Source organism: Alexandromys fortis, unplaced genomic scaffold, assembly GCF_014885135.2.
Source record: "Alexandromys fortis isolate MF-2015 unplaced genomic scaffold, M_Fortis_MF-2015_v1.1 scaffold_23, whole genome shotgun sequence".
In the NCBI taxonomy this organism is placed as follows: domain Eukaryota; kingdom Metazoa; phylum Chordata; class Mammalia; order Rodentia; family Cricetidae; genus Alexandromys; species Alexandromys fortis.
In genome coordinates this window covers 1,492,104-1,511,218 of record NW_026067907.1, presented here as the reverse complement: position 1 = coordinate 1,511,218, position 19,115 = coordinate 1,492,104, and the positions used below count along the sequence as shown (strand labels likewise).

Here is a 19,115-nt window from a genome sequence, read left to right as displayed (position 1 = left end):
GATACTTTACATAAGCAACCCCAAAAGATTCTACGAAGGAACTTCTACAGCTCATAAACACTTTTAGCAATGTAGCAGGGTACAAGATTAACTCAAAAAAAATCAGTATCACTCCTGTACACAGATGATAAAAGGACTGGGAAAGAAATCAGAGAAACATCACCCTTCACAATAGCCACAAATAGCATAAACTATCTTGGAGTAACTCTAACCAAACATAGTAAAAATGGCAATCTTACCAAAAGCAATGCCCAGCAAAATTCATCACAGACCTTGAAATAATGGTACTTAACTTTATATGGAAAAGCAAAAAACCCAGGATAGCTAAAAAAAAATCTTGTACAATAAAAGAACTTCTGGAGGCATCACGATTCCTGACTTTAAACTCTACTACAGAGCTACAGTACTGAAAACAGCCTGTTATTGGCATAAAAACAGACAGGAGGACCAATAAAACTGAATCGAAGGCCTAGATTTTAATCCACACACCAACGAACACCTGATTTTTGACAAAGAAGCAAAAAAATATCAAATGGAAAAAGAAAGCATATTTAACAAATGGTGCTGGCATAACTGGATTTCAACATGTAGAAGAATGAAAATAGATCCATATCTATCACCATGCACAAAACTCAAGTCCAAATGAATCAAAGACCTCAATATAAAGCCAGCCACACTGAACCTCACAGAAGAGAAAGTAGGAAGTATACTTGAACACATTGGCATAGGAGACCACTACCTAAATATAACCCTATAGCACAGACACTGAGAAAAACAATTAATAAATGGGACCTCCTGAAACTGAAAAGCTTCTCTAAAGCAAGGGACATGGTCAACAAGACAAAACGGCACCCTACAGAATGGGAAAAGATCTTCACCAGCCCCACATCAGACAGAGGTCTGAGCTCCAAAATATACAAAGAACTAAGAAATTGGTTATCAAAAGAACAAATAATTCAATAAAAAACGGAGTACAGACTTAAACAGAGAACTCTCAACAGAGGAATCTAAAATGGCTGAAAGACCCTTAAGGAAATGTTCAACACCCTTAGTCATCAGAGAAATGCAAATCCAAGCAACTCTGAGATTCCATTCTTATACCTTATATATCATATACTTGATATGTCCAAGATCAAAAACACTGATGACAACTTATACTGGAGAGGTTGTTGGGTAAGGGGAACACTCCTGCATTGCTAATAGGAATGCAAGCTGGTACAGTCCCTTTGGATATCAGTGTGGCAATTTCTCAGAAAATTAGGAAACAACCTTCCTCAAGACCCACAAATACCACTTTTGGGTATATATCCAAAGGATGCTCAATCATGCCACAAAAACATGTGCCCAACTATGTTCATAGCAGCATTGTTTATCATAGCCAGACCCAGGACAACCTAAATGCCTCTCGGCTGAAGAGTTGATAAGGAAAAGGTGGTACATTTATACAATGGAGTACTACACAGCAGAAAAAAATAATGACATCTTGAATTTTGCAGGCAAGTAGATGGAGCTAGAAAACATCATTTTGAGAGAGGTAACCCAGACCCAGATAAACAATTATCACATGTACTCACTCATAAGTGGTATTTAAACATAAAGCAAAGAAAGTCAGCCTACAAATCACAATTCCAGAGAACTTAGTCAACAAAGAGGACCCTAATAAAGACATACATGGATCTTATCTACATGGGAAGTAGAAAAAGACAAGATCTCCTGAGTAAATTGGGAGCATGGGGACCACGGGAGAGGGTTGAAGGGGAGGGGAGAGGCAGTGAGGAGAGCAGAGAAAAATGTATAGCTCAATAAAGTCAATTAAAAAAAGAATTACCTGTCTCAAAAAATCAAAAAAAAATTTGTGTTAGCGACTAGTAAATGATCAATCTCAAGGGGCTATCACATGCACCTGTAGCTTATCTATGGGGTTGTTTCAGATATTAAATAAGATACTATATATAAGAGAAATTAATTCATTTTAAGGCACGATGTATTTAAAGAACTGAAAATACAGAAAAAAGTTAAAAATAATCTATAAGCAAACATTTATAAAACATACAAGCAATTCAAACATAATCACAAATGCACCGTGAGTCTTAGGTTTTGCTTTAGTCTCAGAGTTCTCTACTCTTCTCAAGAGAGGATTAGCTTAACACTGAACACAATGCCATGCAGTCAGGTGTCATTTGATGGGAACACCTTCTGAGGAACGCATCTGTAATCAGGCAGTGTTGTCTAAGTAAGCTAGCCGTGATGGCTCTGAGTGATGCGGTCTTGGGGGACCACGTTGGGCATGTGGCCCACTGCTGACCAAAACACTGCTAGCAGGACACGGCGAACATCTTCCGGGCCCCCTCCTTCTTCACTGGCATGGAGTTTGCTTTCAGGCATCGTGCTGAGGCAACAGCTCATTAAGAAGTAATCTTCATGCTTGTCTCTGACGTCGTGTCCAGAGAGCTCCAAAACAAACTTCTAGAAATGGAATTCCCAGGTAAAAGGATATGCTTATTGATTTTGGTGAGCTACTTAAATATAACATTCAAAAAGCTTATTATCTATAAATACAAAATAGATAGAAAAAGTTTTTTTTTTCTTTTCACCCGGAGGTTTATATGTAGGCTTCCCACAGGTTAAGAACATGATTTATTATTTTACTATGGAGCAACATTGGCAGCCCTGTGGAGTATGTTAACGTGACATTTTCTCTGACCTTCCTGTTCTTATCCTTCGCCTTCATTTCCCCTCGGGGTTGTCAGTCATGTTCATATTGATTATTAAGAACTCTTTCTTTATTGCAGCCATTAGTCTTGCGTTAGAGCTATCTTTCGTGGTTTGTCATATATTTCCTTCGATTTTGTTCTTGGTATTTTCTTCTACAAAATACTCCTTGCAGGTCAAACTTTTTATTGATAGTTTTAAAATAAAATGAGTCAGTCCCCGTTCTGATAGCATAGGACAATTCTCTTATGCTTCCTTAGTTGAAGTTCTGCACTATTTTGGTATCAACCTTTGATCATCTGAGATACTTTCATCTTTCTGACAACTCTATTGAGCTAAAGCTAAATACCATAGAGTCATCCATTTAAGAAGCAGACTTTATGAGATTTTCATATGATCATGGCACAACCAGCCTTCGGGTATTATTTTGGTTCAACAGGTAAGATAGGATTGAGCTTAGTATTTTTCTTCCAGGTAGCAAGCAATTTTTATTACTGTCACTTATGGGACTTATTGTCACTTTATAATGCTGACTTGTAATATGCAAGGGATTTTTGATACATTTATGTACATCTAGCAGGTTAACATGTTGCTTTTTCTCATTTTTCTGATAAAAAATTTAGACCCAAACTGGTAAATCAAACCATACAGCTCTACCAACCAGAGGACAGAATATCAACAGCACAATTTCTTTTATCTTCCTTTCTTGTTCTATGTTAACACATTCCACAAGGTTTAACTGGTACCAGTTGTTGGGTTAGACATCAGAGTAGGACAAGGAAGGCAAGAGTATTGGTAACATGTCAAGAATGGAAACAAGATGGCAAGGAGGAAGGCAAATACCACATGATGGATATATTCCTTTAGGAGATATTAGAGCCTCTACATAGAAAAGCAAGTCCCCCAAATGCCATCTGGATCGAAAGTCAAGCAACTGGTTTAATAGTCTCAGACTAACTTTACCGAGTTCTCACATGCAGTGGAGAGTCCAGGCACAAAGGACAGCATTTAAGTATCTGGCAGAGAAAGCCTGATAAATAAAGGCATGTGTCTTTAAGAGAGTGCTTGGCCACTGAGCCTGAATATCAGAAGTGCCACCTGTACTTAGATGTAGATGGGAAATCTGGATGGTTGGGGGTTTAGGAGAAGGGAAGAGGAACCTTTGGAAGCTCCACTCTTGGACCCTGGGATGCTATTGGTGATCACATCAAAGGATCCTTTGGTGGTGGCTGGAGAGTGTAGACCACGGGTGGGTTTTTCTTGGTACATAGTTCCTTTTTTAAAAAGTCGTACATCTTCTGTCTAGTGAGGAGAATAAACAAGGATGGGGGAAATGGTTGGAGGATGAAGCTTTAAAAATAACAACTCACAGCCAAAATAGAGAAATGTTCCTTTCTCAGTATAAAGTCTCTGTTCACTTAACAGACTGCACAGCGGCAGGGGAGGGAGCCTGGGTGTGGGAGGGAGCCTGAACACACCCGCTGTGAGCAAAAGTTCAGCTCAGAAACCGAGAAAGGAGAGGCTTAGCAGCTCCCCCTTCTCAACAGTCCCCCGAGGAGCTTTTCTTAACTCCTCCTGCCCCTTCTGCATGACTATCCTGTTATTCCTAACGGGTAATTATTACCTGGAGATGCACAATGCTTGTTCCCCAGTACCTGTGAAAGAGCAGCGATGGTGCGTTACTCAGATTCTCAACTCAGTTCTCGTGTGTGTGTGTGTGTGTGTTTAGGGCATGTTGAGGGAACACATAATGACCCCTAGCCCCAGAGACAAAATCGCAGTGTCCCACCTGTGGCACAAATATACATGCTTCATGTTAAGGAGTCCGAGTCTGAACTTTGAGGGCTCCTTGGGGAATATTCAACGACATGGAACTAAAATTGTCTACACCAGGCTATGAGAGGCAAGAAGAAGCTTATACTGGCAACTGCATAAGAACAAACTCGCTTCCCTTTTCAAGGGGAGCAACTCTGTAAACACTAGAGCCATCTACCTCTTGCGAACTAAATAAAAATGATGCATCCCCACGGTCCCACTGATATGTTCCGCACATCACAGAACCCTGGCTGAGTCCTGATGGCTGGATGATGATGTGGCTCACCTATGGATGAGGGTTCGTGCTTGGTGATCCGGTTAATAAGCTGTGTATCAACCAGTGTGCCAGCACAAATCTGTGTGGATGTTGAAGGCACAGGCAGGCTCTTGTCACCCGGCTCTTGTCAGCCCTGTTGGTTGATGTCCTTGCACATTGCGGTCCTGCCAGAATGTTCTACACTAATCAAAGAGAAAATCAGACCAAGCCTTCTAATTGAGTTTGCAAGTGAACAGATGCAGTCGGAGTATCAGAAATGGATGATAACGAAGAATCTAGAAGTTATGATACTGTAAGACAAGATTAGTCTAAACCCATGAAATACTCTCGAGGCTGAGAAACCACGGGGCATGGGGAAAAAACAAGTTGTGTTTTTAAAGAAAGCACAGTGTCAGTCACAGATCAGAGGAGCAGTTTAGCAGGCAGACCAGACTATGTCCCCCACTGTGAGACGTGACATCCTGCAAGGACCAGCTCCATCAGGCATCATATCAGTGTGCCTTTCAGTGCACCTTGGAATCCCCTTGTGGGGAGCCGTGTTCTGCCACTTACTCACTTCAAATGTGGTCCATTTGCTCTTAAGTCATGGGGAAAGAAGCAGGGCTTGAGAGAGAATTTGCTCATAGCATGTTCTGGAAGTTTCTCCGCTATAAAACTGAAAGCCTGTTTTTCATCCCAGTGAGAAATAAAGAGTTCTAGCGACCCAAGCTGCATTTGTACATTTCATCCTACAGAATGGAAAGCTCTCTTTGTGTCAAAGCAAAACGACAAGTGGAATCTGAGAAGACCAAGGAGATCAACATAAAACATTTAATTTAGTTGTCTTGAAAATAAAATGTACAACATGGTTAGAAAATGAAGTTACAAACTAAGAACCCATTTAAAATCAGCAGAAGCAAGATCAACTGTATTTAAAGACAGGCATTTCTAATGCAATGTGCATGAAGCCTGTGATGTGAAATATGCCAATTACATGAATATTCATACATTTGAGCGATTTGCATTATGTATGATATACAAGAAAGTATTGAAATTGGAATGTTATAAAATTTTGCAAGGCAACCTTTCAAACGAGAGTGATTTGGAATTCAGTTCCTGGGTTTGAATCTTGGTGACAGTGTTTACCAACTTATGTGGCTCTGAACCAATGATGCTATTCATTCCTGACTGAACACAGAGGCAGAGTCATCCATATTGGACTATAAGTCCAATTAGAAATGTCTAAGTCAAGGCAGAGTAAGAAATATATTCGTACTTGAAGAAGAATAGGATCCATGCACAATGTTGCTTTCTTTATGGTCACGTGACCATAAAGAAACACAACAAGGGAAGGTCCTGCCACTACACTGCAAACTAATTGCTCTGAAGTAACATGGAAGGACGTCTGCCTTCCTGGAGAAGTGGTCAGAATGGTGGCAGGCACTGGCTTTATGACAATAGGAAGGAAGTACAAGAGCTGGGTGGGTGCAGGTAGAGCTGAAACAATCTTCAACCAAGAACTGGATGGAGGGAATGAAGGGTGACCAAAGATGAACGGACTCCCAAGCAGGCCAATGTTAACCACTTCTGTCTTAAAGCAAGTACAAAGAGATGAATTCGAAAGGGACCTTACATATGAGAGCCTAGTAGGACTGTTCAGCTTACCAAGAGCAACCGTCTCTCCATGCCCATCGCTCCTACCCTGAAGAGCCGACCAACCCTCTACTGTACTGTTGGTCTGTAATGAAAACTTCTGTGTTGAACATGAGGTTTCCTCCTGATCGTTATTCCCTAAACAATACAGCACAGTAACTATGGGCACAGCATCTGCAGCAGATGATACTAGTCACACCCTGAAGATGAGAAGGATGTGCGAGGCTAGGAAGAGGTCATGCAAACATCACATCATTGTATACAAGGAATGCGAGCATCTATAGATTTGGGCTTTCTTCAGAGTTCCACAGTGAGAGACAACGGTCCCTCGGTCCTATGGCAAAGGATGACATAAAAGAAGCCTCCCATCCACACTGTGTCACCATTCTTAAGGTGGCCAACAACAAACTGAGTGAGGGAAATGTGATGACTAAGAAGTGAAAGGAAATATCAGACTTGAGGCTGTAGAGACGGCTTAGTCAGGAAAGTGTTAGCCTTGCCACTCTGAGGATGCGAGTTTAAACCCCAGAACTTGTTTGAAAAGGCATGCGGTGGTAGTATACTTGAAATCTCAGTGCTGGAGAGGTGACTGTAACAATATCCCAGCCTAGTCTGCTTGACAAATTCTAGGCCTGTGTCAAAATAAGGTGAACAGTGTCCTTTGACTTTCTCTTCTGAACACACACACACACACACACACACACCAGACTTGTAGGTGAGGGGGAAAAAACAACCATTACACGCTGTTGGTAAGAGTGAATATTGGCATAGCATCTATGGAGAGCAATCTGGAGATTCCAAATCAAGAGGAAAAGAGAGTTACTGTGTGACCAAATCGCCTCACCTCTGGGCATGTCTAGATAGATGCTTACACACCTGCATTCTCTTGTTCTTTTAAGCATTACTCACGGCGGCTGTAGAAGCAGCTGAAGTTCTCATTAACTGAGAAATGGTTAAACAATGTGGTATATATAAAATATATATTCGTGACGGAATACCACTCAGCCATAAAAATGGAGGAAGCCCTGTCAGTTTCAACAACATGGATCAACTTGAAGAACATTAGCTTAAGTCTTAACCGGGCACAGAAAATACATACCACCAGATTTCACATGCACGTGGAGTCCAAAGTTGGCTCGCTCTTAAAAGCAGAGAGTAGAATGATGGTTGCCCAGGGCTGGGAAAAGGGTACTTAGTCAAAGGACTTAAGATTCAGTTAAATACAAAAACCATGAGTGTCACATTGAACAGCAGTATATGTACAAAGGAACAGTACCCGAGAGTAGGTTTCAAGTGTTCTCACTATTATATGTGATAATTGCATATGACAATGCTTATATTAGGTAGCTTCGTTTAGCCACTGTACTGTGTACACATATCCTAAAACTTTATATTGTGCACCAGAGACATAGACAAATCTTATACATGTCAATTAAAAATGAACAATAATAAAACAAAATTAGCACTCTAAAAATAATGTCTAAAAAAAGACTTTCAGTGCTTTTAAGTTTCAATACATGGAACTAACGAGAAGCCATCTGCGTTCTGTGATAGCCCTTCCTGTCAAACAAATGGCAAGTCTGAACTCCAGGCCACTTATTGGGCTGAGAGAAAATCTGGACATTTTACCCAGCGAACAAAATTTCCCCAGGACCAAAGAGCTTTGCAGATGCTCAGCGTAGAAATCACCCCAAGTCTACCTCTCAGAGTCCATGGTGTCTGTGGGAGGCGGACATGGAGCCTGCCCTTCCTCCATTTTCTCTGGATAAACATTTCTGAGACAGCAGTTTTGCGCTTGCTCCTTCATGGGTCACTGGGTGGGCTGTGGGTGAGGCTAGCACACCTGAGAGGAAAGACCACTGCCAAGACATCCTTGAGATGAATGGCGTATCTGGGTGTGACCGTGCGTCACCTCAGTTGTGTCACCAGTGAGCTCTGTTTGGGGATGGGGTTGATGTTTGCTAGTGACAAGAGAACTGTGACACAAGCCATGGATTGTCCAATGCTTTTCCTTGTCCTCCCCGATTTTCTTATAGACGACACTTCTCCATCTCCTTGAGAGTGGGGATGGGAGGGCCACTAGATTCTGGCCAATGGAAAATAAGAAGAACTTGGTAAGGTCATCTTTATGATGCATATTAATTAAGAAATGGGCTTGTGTTTCCTAATCTTTTCTCCAGCACATACTGAGTCTGCAATACTTGAAACCTCATAGAAGACAGATAGGGAAACTAGAAGATTCTAGGTGTCTCAATGAGAATGTTACCTGCCGAAGAAAATGCTTATGTTGAACAAGGATCTGATTTAAGAAACAGTTACTGTACTCAAGTAACTAAAAGGTTAGGAGTGTCTGGTTCTTCCCCGTCCTGACTTATTTCCAACTCAGAAATAGAAAACCTCTTGGGACCCAATGACATTTTTATCTCTGTAGAAAAAGCCAAAAGGATGTAAGACTTAGACTTCCAAATAGATCTTGCAATATCCAAAGGGACCTTGAGAAATGGTGGAGTTGGAGCTCAGAGGAACAATGTGTCTGTAGATCAGCTTTGGACATTTCCAGAAGAGATGAAATACACAGAGGGAAGGAAAGACATCACCTCAGAGCAATGCATGTAGGAGAAAGATGTGCCAGCTGAGAGCACACAGGAGTCACAGGCCAGGAGATGGGAAAGAGCCAGGGAGGAGGGACATTTAAGGCCAGAAGAAAGGGTCAGGAGCGTTGACATTTCAGAGAAACCAAAGGAGAGAAGCATACGTCTGTGGGCCGGAAGTGAAGTCCCTGGGGATGGGAAAGAAGAAAAACAGTAAATGTGGCCCCAGGCAGAAAACAGGTGTTGGAGCATGCAATGAAATTGAAGGCAGAGATTCGAGAAGGTAATTTTGCAGTGATTGATAACAGGACTTGGGATGAACTGGTAAAAAAGAAACAATAAAACTGTAGGACATAAAAGAATGGGAAATGTTCAAGATGTGTCATATGCAAGGACAAAATTTCAAATAATAAATAAGAAAACAAAAGAATAAGAGTCAGTGTTCTCAAAGACCAAGGAGGCTCAGTAGGGGTGGGTGGGGAGGGAGAAGAAGAGGCAGCTAAGCTTCCAGTTCTGCAAAAGGGCATTCTGTCTCAACATACAGAGGAGGGTGGTTGGTCTCCTAAGGCAATACTTTCAAAAGCAGGGGAGAGATCAGAATATTGAAAAGACAGACCCTTAAAGCATCAAGATGAAAGTCTACATCACTATAACAAGACCTAGTAGTATTAGACAGCTGAATCCAAACTGACAAAGAAATGAAAAATGACCCAGGGTCATTTGTTCCTGACTCTTTGAAGGTCCCCTGACTTTGAGACTTTTATTCTAAATATGACACAGAACAAAGGCAATGGCGTGAAAGATGTAAAAATGGATGGGATTGGTGATCTCTCTAAAAGGGAAGTGTATCTCCCTGGCATTCAACCTTCAGTCTGCCCACGTGGAAACCTAGCAGCCTTGGGGAAGCTGTATGGTCATACATGAGTGCCCTTTAACAAGGGTGCCATCAGGTGTATGCCAAGGAAAACGAGTTACAAATATAACAATAGCTACCAAAAAACTATCAGCCCTCTTAGACAGGGCACATTTATATAGAAAATTAAAGGGAAAATGGAGTAAAATAAATACAAACAGGAGGCAATTTTGAGAGTATAGCCAGAGGATCATCTTCTTGGGGTTATTATGGGAAAATGGAGATAACCACGTCTCATGATTCATTTAGAAGGATTGTGTTTCGAGTGGAAATGATTCTTGGTCCATTACCTTGATAGGAGTTGCTATGAGACAGAGAGTCAGGCCCTGCTCACCAAGGATGGCTCGGTAATGCTTGGAGTGATCCAGCAGCCGGGCAGCAATGCTGACTCTCAAAAGGCCCCTCCAGCGGCAGCAGATCACATGGAAGGAGCTGGGAAACAGGGCCATGGGAGAGGGCTTCTTGCATTTGTCTCCTCTTAGTTTATTTCTGTGGTTAGCTTTGCTTCTCTTTGTTTCTTTATTTGTTTGTGTGACATTTAAAGCTGGGAGACGCTATAATCAAGGAAAGTCAATCAACAAAGGAGTACAGCGAATAGGTCTACAAAGAAATGAAAAGGTAAAAAATGGGCAATTGATTTATTTAATATAATAAAGGCCATATTAATTGAAAATAGAAAATAATATTGCTGTCAGGGAATATTGCTGGATACTTTCCATTTGAGGGAGAAAGGGTGTTCACCTTCTAACACCTGTTTTATGGGAGCATAAAGACTATTACTAAAGATGTCACCTATCCTAGATGCCCCACAACATTTTATTTCCACCTTCTAGTGCCTTCCAGAATGATGATCTTACTACCCCTGCCCAGCAGCAATCACATCCTGATGCCAGGCTAAGGCATCCTCACCTTCTTCCCCCTTTTACTCACCGCCTCCTGCAAGTGTGGACCTAAGCCTTGCTGGAGTCAGTGTGTGCCTTTACTAGACCCCAGTCACAGAGGACCCATATTTATACCTCTGTGACTCACCCACGAGTGTGCACTCTCTTCATGTTAACATAAGTGGTTGTCGTGGATATTACACAGGCAATGTTATCCTGACCTCCTTAAGGAAGTGTATGAGCATCAGACAGTCATAAAATGCCCAATTATCTTTATTAATCCACCTGACACCCAGCAGTACAGGTTTCATGGAAGTCTTTGCTGTTTACTCATAATACACCAGGGGGCTGATAGTCAAAAGTGTTCTTAAACAGAGAGATGTTGTCTAATAGAAATAAAAAGCCTCCACGTGCATTATTTTCTTACGCTCTTGGGTGATAAAGTGGCAGCTCCGGGGTTGGCTATTATAGATGTGTCTGTGAGAATGTGTAAAACATACTTCTGTGTTTGAATGGTCTGCCAAGGGGAGACGGGATTCTGCTCTTCTACAGAAAATGACCCACTTGAGTTTGCTTGTTCAGTTTAAACACTTGGCAAGCTAAAGCAAATCCCTGGGTGAAAATTCCTCTAAGGGTTGTGGGAAATCAAATATCCAGATGAAAAGAGATTGGGTCAATCTTTGACAATGACCACATCAAGTATGGACCACGAGGAAGACTGTCTTAGTCGGGCACCTTTGCTGGGGTGTTTCAGGATTGTACAAAGGAGGTGTATGTCTCTCCAGTGTCCTCAGCTGAGCCAATTCAGCTGTTCCAAAGGCGAATGAATGAATGAATGAATGTGGTATTATACATACGAGAAGAATTTCTGGTTTTGATAAACCAACCATTGTTTTGCAAAGGAAAATAAAATTAATCACTTCATTTGCTCATTAAAGCAATTGTTGAACATGTCTATTACATATGTCAAACTCTCTGATAGGTCTTAGAAACACAAGGAACAATTTTACTTCATTCACCCCCTTCATTCATTAGCTACCAGGTCAGGTTTTTCTGTTCTACACTGATTTTGCCTTCAAGTAACTCAGCGGGCAAAGGCCTCCTTAAGTCCGTCCAGCAGCACGAAACTAAAGTCCATATTATTGTAACCTGGCCATTCCATAGGCAAAGGCCTCACCTGCTGATGTACTAGTGAGTCGCTCGCTTTTCCTAGATCATATGCATCATGCTGGTTTGTCAAATGCTGCCTTTCTGTGAGCCTGGGCCTTACAGTCAAGTGTGACAGGCGGAGAGAAGACATGAGACTTTATGAACAAGATCATCTCTAATTACTGAGAATGAAGTAGGCGAGTCAGTAGGAGGTCTCAAACAAGCTTGTCCTTAAAGAGGACACACAGACTGAGGGCAGAGTAATATAAGGTCACTCGGATATATATATATATATATATGTGTGTGTGTGTGTGTGTGTGTGTGTGTGTGTGTGTTTTTCATTGGGAGAAATAAGAGCTTTTCATTTTGAGAAAAGCTTGTGGCTTTAGAAGTCAATAGGAAGACCAACAAGGAAGGCCAAACAATGCCTGATATGTTTTGTTGCCTTTGTTTTTAGTTTTACAAGATAGGGTTTCTCTTTGTAACAGCCCTGGTTGTCCTGGAACTCACTCTGTAGACCAGGCTGGCTTCGAACTCACAGCAATCTGCCTGCCTCTTCCTCCCAAGTGCTGGAATTAAAAGTGTGTGCCGCCACCACCCTGCTCATCTCAAGTTTTTTAATCTAAGTGTTAGCCTAATGAAACTATAGTCACAAACCAAACACACCAACTTGAAGAAAATTGAGCGAGCAGTTTCCGGAGAAGTGGGAGAAGAGGGGAGTCAACTGCCAATGTCAATGGTAATTTGTTTTTTAGAGATTCTTTTTGCACAAAGTTGTTAATTTAGAAGTGTATTTCTTTTTAATATTTCTTTTGATGATGCTAATATCCAAGGGTGCAGTGGTCATGAATCAGGCAATAATAGATTCCTTTGTGTAAATGGCAAAAAGCACAGTAATTCAATAGAAGATTTACCACCTGGAGTAATTCTGGAATTCTTTTCCGCATCTTAAGCTAAAGAGGCTCAGATGAATGAATGACTTTCAATCCATCTTTAGAGATGAGGTCTTCTTAAGTAATATGCAGGACTCCAACAATGAAATAGAAGCAAAGGGCCTCCATGTTGAACGAGCTGGGGAAAGTGCCTCAGACACCCAATCCCTTTTCTTTTCTCCAAGGTAAACCCTCAGTCACATCTCTAAAATTCCCACAAAATACAATGTCAAAAGTGCTGGCCTCGATCTTATTCCTGTCCTAGAAGGATCTGGTAGTTCTGCAAGTACAAACAGGAAAATCAATGTCTTCAAACAGAGAACTGAAATACCATAGCCTCATGAGCGTCTTTGAGAAGGTAAATGTTTTTACTCTTTGATTTCTTTAATCACTAAGTCCCACTCCGGGGATCAAACTTCTTAAAACACTCTTCTTTGTTTCCTCATTCTGGCACTAATCAAACCTCAACAAAACATCACAACCAACCTAGCAGCAGTAATAAAATAACAAGGGCATCGACATTTACTGAGTTCAAATGAGATATTAGTTAACAGCCTACGCATGAAACAGCTACCAAATCCTTACAAACTCCATGAGAAAAAAATATTATTCCAGAAAAGGAAATAGAGGCACAGGCAAGTGATATGGCTGCTCAAAGTCTCACTGAGTTGGGGGCAGCTTTGCAAGGTGATTCATTGTTGGGGCTCTCATGTTCCATTGCCATTCACAGTACAAGCTGGACTCACACTGCCCCTGGTCTTGGTGGCATCCCATCTTATCCTCAGCTTTCCCAAGCAAGCTACTCTAGACTCTTTGATTCCCAGTACACCCAAACAGCAATGTGAAGAGCCACGAGCTTGCTCATTTTCAAGCTGCTGACAGTCAGGCTTTGAAGACTGCTATGTCTATCTTTCCTGAAAGCTTATTGGCTGTTCTATGGCCAAGTCCATGTGCCTTCCGAGCCCTGAGCCCTGGGGACTTGCCTCCTAATTTATCATTAAATTCTACAACTTTTGCAGCATCTTTCTGGCAATACCCTGCCTGATTCTCTTGTCACTCCTCATGGCCACTTCCATTGTTAAGGTGGAGTAAAGTACGCACCAGAGACACTTGCCATCTCTACCCCTTGGCTTCGTTATTGCTATGACCGGTACCCCATCCCCGCCACCCCTTTGGGAATATTTCCAAAGCCTCAGCTTCAGGACACAGGACACACAGAGATCCTATCTATCATCACCTAGGACAACATGGAAGTGAGTCAATGCCATCTCTCTGATTTACCCGAAACTTCTTTGAGAAACAAAAGCCAAGCATCCCACCATTTCCTCAGTGATTAACACTAAAATAAATAACCCTGAAGACCACAAACACGGTTTGGGTCCACCCTAGAAAACTTTGTCGTTTCTTCCCCAGTTCCTAGCCTTCCTGAGGACCCCGGCTGCTCTCTGACCACCCAACCCCAATGGGGGGTTAAAATGGATTCTGAAGCTAGGCAAACAGGGCTCCTCCCAATGCGGAGAGCTCCAGTTTGCAGAAAGCTAATGAAGCCCTTGAAGCCGTGTCCTTCTCTTCCGCCCACACTTTATTGAAATGCTTTTGAGTCGTATTGTGTTGTAATTACATGCTATAGAAAACTCTACAGACATCTGCTTCAAGGATTGGGCCCTCGACTCTTAGTAAAACATTTCAATTCCATTTTCCTGGGCATACGCTCTCCAAATGCATCTGTGAGGGCCCTCCACAACTATTTCCATTTTATAGTTCAGAGAAGGCAAGAGTAATGCAGGTTCCTGGCATGGCGGTGGACCGATGGAAAGGGGATGTCCTTCGGAAGCCTGGAGGTTGCTCTCCCTTCCTGCATTTCCCTGTGACATTTGATTCGCACAAAAGAATTTTGGTAATAAAAGTTTTAGAGAGAATAATAAAAATAAACATTACTTTCCGCAGCAGCCTGCTTCTCTTTTTCATTTTCTTCAGGGAAATTACAAAAAAGATTCACTCTATTGGTATTTCTTGGTGGTTAAAACCTTTTGTACATTGTGTACAGCATAATTCTCAACCTTGAGGTAATATTTTTTCTATACAATTTTAGCTTGGGCTTTGATGTCCTTCATCTAGTATTACATTTTCACATTGGGGGGAAGGATTTCTTTTTTCGGTGGAGAGAGGGCGTGGTGCTTTTTTTCCCCTGAGCATCTCAGGTGTTCCCTGCGATGCAGCCCAGCTCCGGTGTTCTCTCCTTTACTTCATTGGTCACTTTGTGTATTTCTACATCAAACCGCACTGTCTGAATGATGGTTTGCTTTGTAAATAACAACAACAACAACAACAAAAAGCTTTGTTACTTTTCTATGTCCTTAACACACCGACAGACCTTTTGGGTACATCTAGTGGTCCTTGACCTTCCCATGTGAACTTTAAAATGACCACAGGATTAGGATTGTAAGTGAACACCTTCACAGGTCAATTTAGGATGAATTAACACATTTTCACTAATGACTATTCCTCATTGTAGACATGATATTCTTTTCAAAACCTCATGAACTGTCCTCCAAGAAAGGTTTACATTTTCTTACAAGGTCCCTAATAAATTCATTCCCAAATATACTATAGATTTTTGCAACTGCTAAGAACAGATAATTTGGATTATTTTTAAGTCAGCAGAAATAGATTTGATTCTGACACGATGATGAATTAGAATACTGTCTAAATATTTGTATAAGGGCAAATATCAGAAAAAATAAGTAAGTCCTTATCTAAGAATGTTTTGAACAGATTATATTGACTATCTAATCTTTCATGACTTTTTAAAATGGAATTTTGGAATTTATGGGGCGCAGTTGCTGGAAAATGAAAGATAATCTCATAGGCTTTCTCTCTTTTTGACTAACAAGCTATAAAAACAGAACAATGAAGCCATGATATAGTGTTTTATTCTGAGTGAGCAGAAATCACTACTGTTCATAATAGGAGATAAACACCTCTTAAAGGAATAATTGACTAATAAGTTTTATAATGAAAATAAAATAATAAATTCAATAATTCAAACAATAATATAAAAGAAGGAAATTCAATATTTTAAAATAAAAGATCAAATCTTATTTCTTTTCATACTGTCCAGCAACCCACCAAAAAGAAAAAAATTACAAAGTATTTCTGCAATGCATGTGTAACATTGGTAGCAAAGATTTGATAAAGAATACACAAATGAAACTTTCCTGTAAATTTTGGTACAGCATAACAATAACCTATCCTAATAATTTTTTTCTTGGGCTGCAAACACTTTATAGAATGAGTTATCATCCAGGCCCTTCTTGCTGTATTTTTATAAGCTACTCAAAATGACATCCAACAAAGCTATGAATACTGTAGTTATTTTTAGATTTACTTCTTTTTTTTTATACATGTGACCACTTTGCCCATTGTATGTCTTTGCACCATGTGCCTGCCTGGTACCCACAGAAGTCAGAAAAAAACCTTTGGATCCCGGGACCTGAATTTGCGAATGGTTATGAGCTATCATGTGGGCGCTGGGAATTGAACCCAGGTCCTCTGGAAGAGCAACAGGTGCTCTTAATTTCCGAGCTCTTCAGTCTCATTTTACAGACATTTAGATGCTTAAGGATAGGAAGAAAGAAGCAAAAGAATCTGCTTGTTATTGTATGACTGTAGGCTATGTAACCTGGAGGAGTTAACATAAACTTTCTTTGCATTCAGGAAAATTTAGCCCAGTTGTGTCTGTAGTGAGAACACATAAAAGTCAGTTATTGGTCAATATAGAAAATACCCAGCTAAGACACATAATTGAGTTACCATTCCTGATACTCATACATTATACATGTAAAATATAATAGGTCAGAAATATTATATTTACACACATAACTTTATGCATTCATGAAAACACCTAGCAATAGCCCTTATGTGCAAAACATATTCAAGGATGCTTTAAAACACTTCTAAAAGGCATACACAAAAATAGATTGAACAATAAAAAGAAACAGTTTGCTTCTGATAGCAAGACTCAAACCGTAAAGATCAACACTCCCTAAACAATTTCTATTTGCTGTAATCTCACATTCTGGTGAGAGTTGAATGAGTTAATTTGAAAGTTGAAAGGTCACATGGCAAAAGAAACAAAGAGTCGCCTGTTGAATTCTGAAAGAATCTCAAAGGGCAATACTAGAGGGATGGCACAGGCTTGTTTAAGATGTTGGGAACCTCAACAAATAAAGCTATGTGACACTGACTTCTTTTTAATTTTTTATTTATTCAATTTATTTATTTTACATCCTGATGCAGTTCCCCTCCCTCCTCTCCTCCCATTCCTTTCCTCCCCTCTGCCCTTCAATCCACTTCTCTGTTTCTGTTCACAAAGGGGCAGGCCTTGCGTGGGTGTCAACAAAGCATGGTGTATCAAGTTGCAGTAAGACTAAGCACCTCCCCTTGTATTAAGGCTGGGCAAGGTGATCCAATATAAAGAAGAGTGTCCCAAAGCCAACCCAAGTATTAGTATTCATAATTACTAAGAAGTCTCCATGTCATTATTCAGGAGCTGGTGGTCCAAAGAAATTCCAGTTACAATAAGATGTCGTTTGTGGTTTTGATCTTAGCTATTCTGACTTAGTATCTAGAAAGCGTGGGCATGCTGACAATGCAGTTAGCGATCTTCCCTTACCTCAATTCCTGCATTATCTCACCAATGGGCAGATCCTAGATACTATGACAGTGGTGAACATGCACGTGGGTTGAGAAACTGGTTCATTCTTCTTGTTTGGTTTGAGGTTTTTGTTGTTGTTGTTTTTGCTTTTTTTTTTTTTTTTAAAGACAGAGTGTCTTTGTATAGCCCTGAGTGTTCTGGAACTCTGTAAACAAGGCTGACCTGGAACTAAAAGATCCTCCTGCCTCTGCCTCCCAAGTGCTGGAATTAAAGGTATGTGCCAAACTGGTTCATTCTTGTGGAGCAAAATCCAAGAAGACACTGAGAGATTGATTTTAGTATCTTTCTTTCTGAGAGAATGAAAACGGCAAAGCAGAATACTGATTGACTTATTACAACTCTCTAGAAGCATCATTGCAAGAACCTGACCCCTTTCCATTGTGTCCTGGGTGTCCACAGAGAGAAGTCAGGAACAGCAAGGTCAAGACTGACACCTAAGAAGATCATGACATTAAGAATAAAGAATTTCAGGCTTTCTCAACAAGCGGGAATAAACTATTTACCCCCAGCCGTATTCCTATCTACTCATAAAACTAAAAGCGGCTATCAGAAAAGCAGTGGAATAACATTAATACTCTGCTCTATGTGATATTTCAAAGCTATGGAAACCACACTTTCCTACCTCAGTAAACTCAGCAACACCCTCTGCTTTCTTCCCATTAACCTCAAAAGAGTGAACATTGAGTAATCTTGCCTTAAGAGTTGTATGTATATATATGCACATATGTGTTCATGTGTGTGTATGCATGTATATTAGAGTATACTTCTAGGAAGGATGCATGTATAATGAGCATAGTCATATGCAATGCATGAAAATATCAAGGAGGAATCAATACATTGAGCCCATGAAGAAAGGGCTGCTTGTCACTCAGACTCCATGGCCACGTGATAAAAAGATCAGGTTAGTATGAGCACTCTGAGATTTGGGAATCCAATTATTTTGAACCATTCATTTGCACACTAGATTGATGTGGGATGTCCTTCTGTATATGTGTTGCTTTTATTGGTTGACAAATAAAGCTGTTTTGGCCAATGGCTTAAGAGAGAAAAGTCAGGTGGGAAATTTGAACAGAGATATAGAGAGAGTAGGCAGAGTCAGAGAGATGCCATGTAGCTGCCAAAGGAGACAGATGTAGATGCCAGAACCTTTCCCGTAGGCTGCAGCCTAGTGGTGATTTACAGATGAATAGAAATGGGCTAATGTAAGATGTAAGAGGGAGCTAGGAATGTGCCTAAGCTATTGGCCAAACAGTGTTTTAATTTATATAGTTTCTGTGTGATTATTTGGGTTTGGGTAGCCAGAAAATGAATGGGCAGTCTCTGCTTACACTGGATAGTAAATGCCTACACCCATCTGTCTCCTTCTCCGTACCTTCCAGTATCCTGCAAACTCCTGCAGCTGTGTCTATTAGTTGCCTATCTGTTTGATTCTACAAATCTTCAAAAGCAACTTAGAGTTTATTTGGGATCAGAGTTTTGGGAGTCTGATAGCAGAA

The 19,115-nt window shown here is 40.7% G+C and overlaps 1 protein-coding gene across 9 annotated transcripts in view; it reads right to left on the bottom strand.

Moving 5' to 3' along the window:
- Esr1 (estrogen receptor 1) overlaps positions 1–19,115 on the bottom strand; it is a 343,514-nt gene that overhangs the window by 41,005 nt on the left and 283,394 nt on the right. The window lies entirely within an intron of this gene.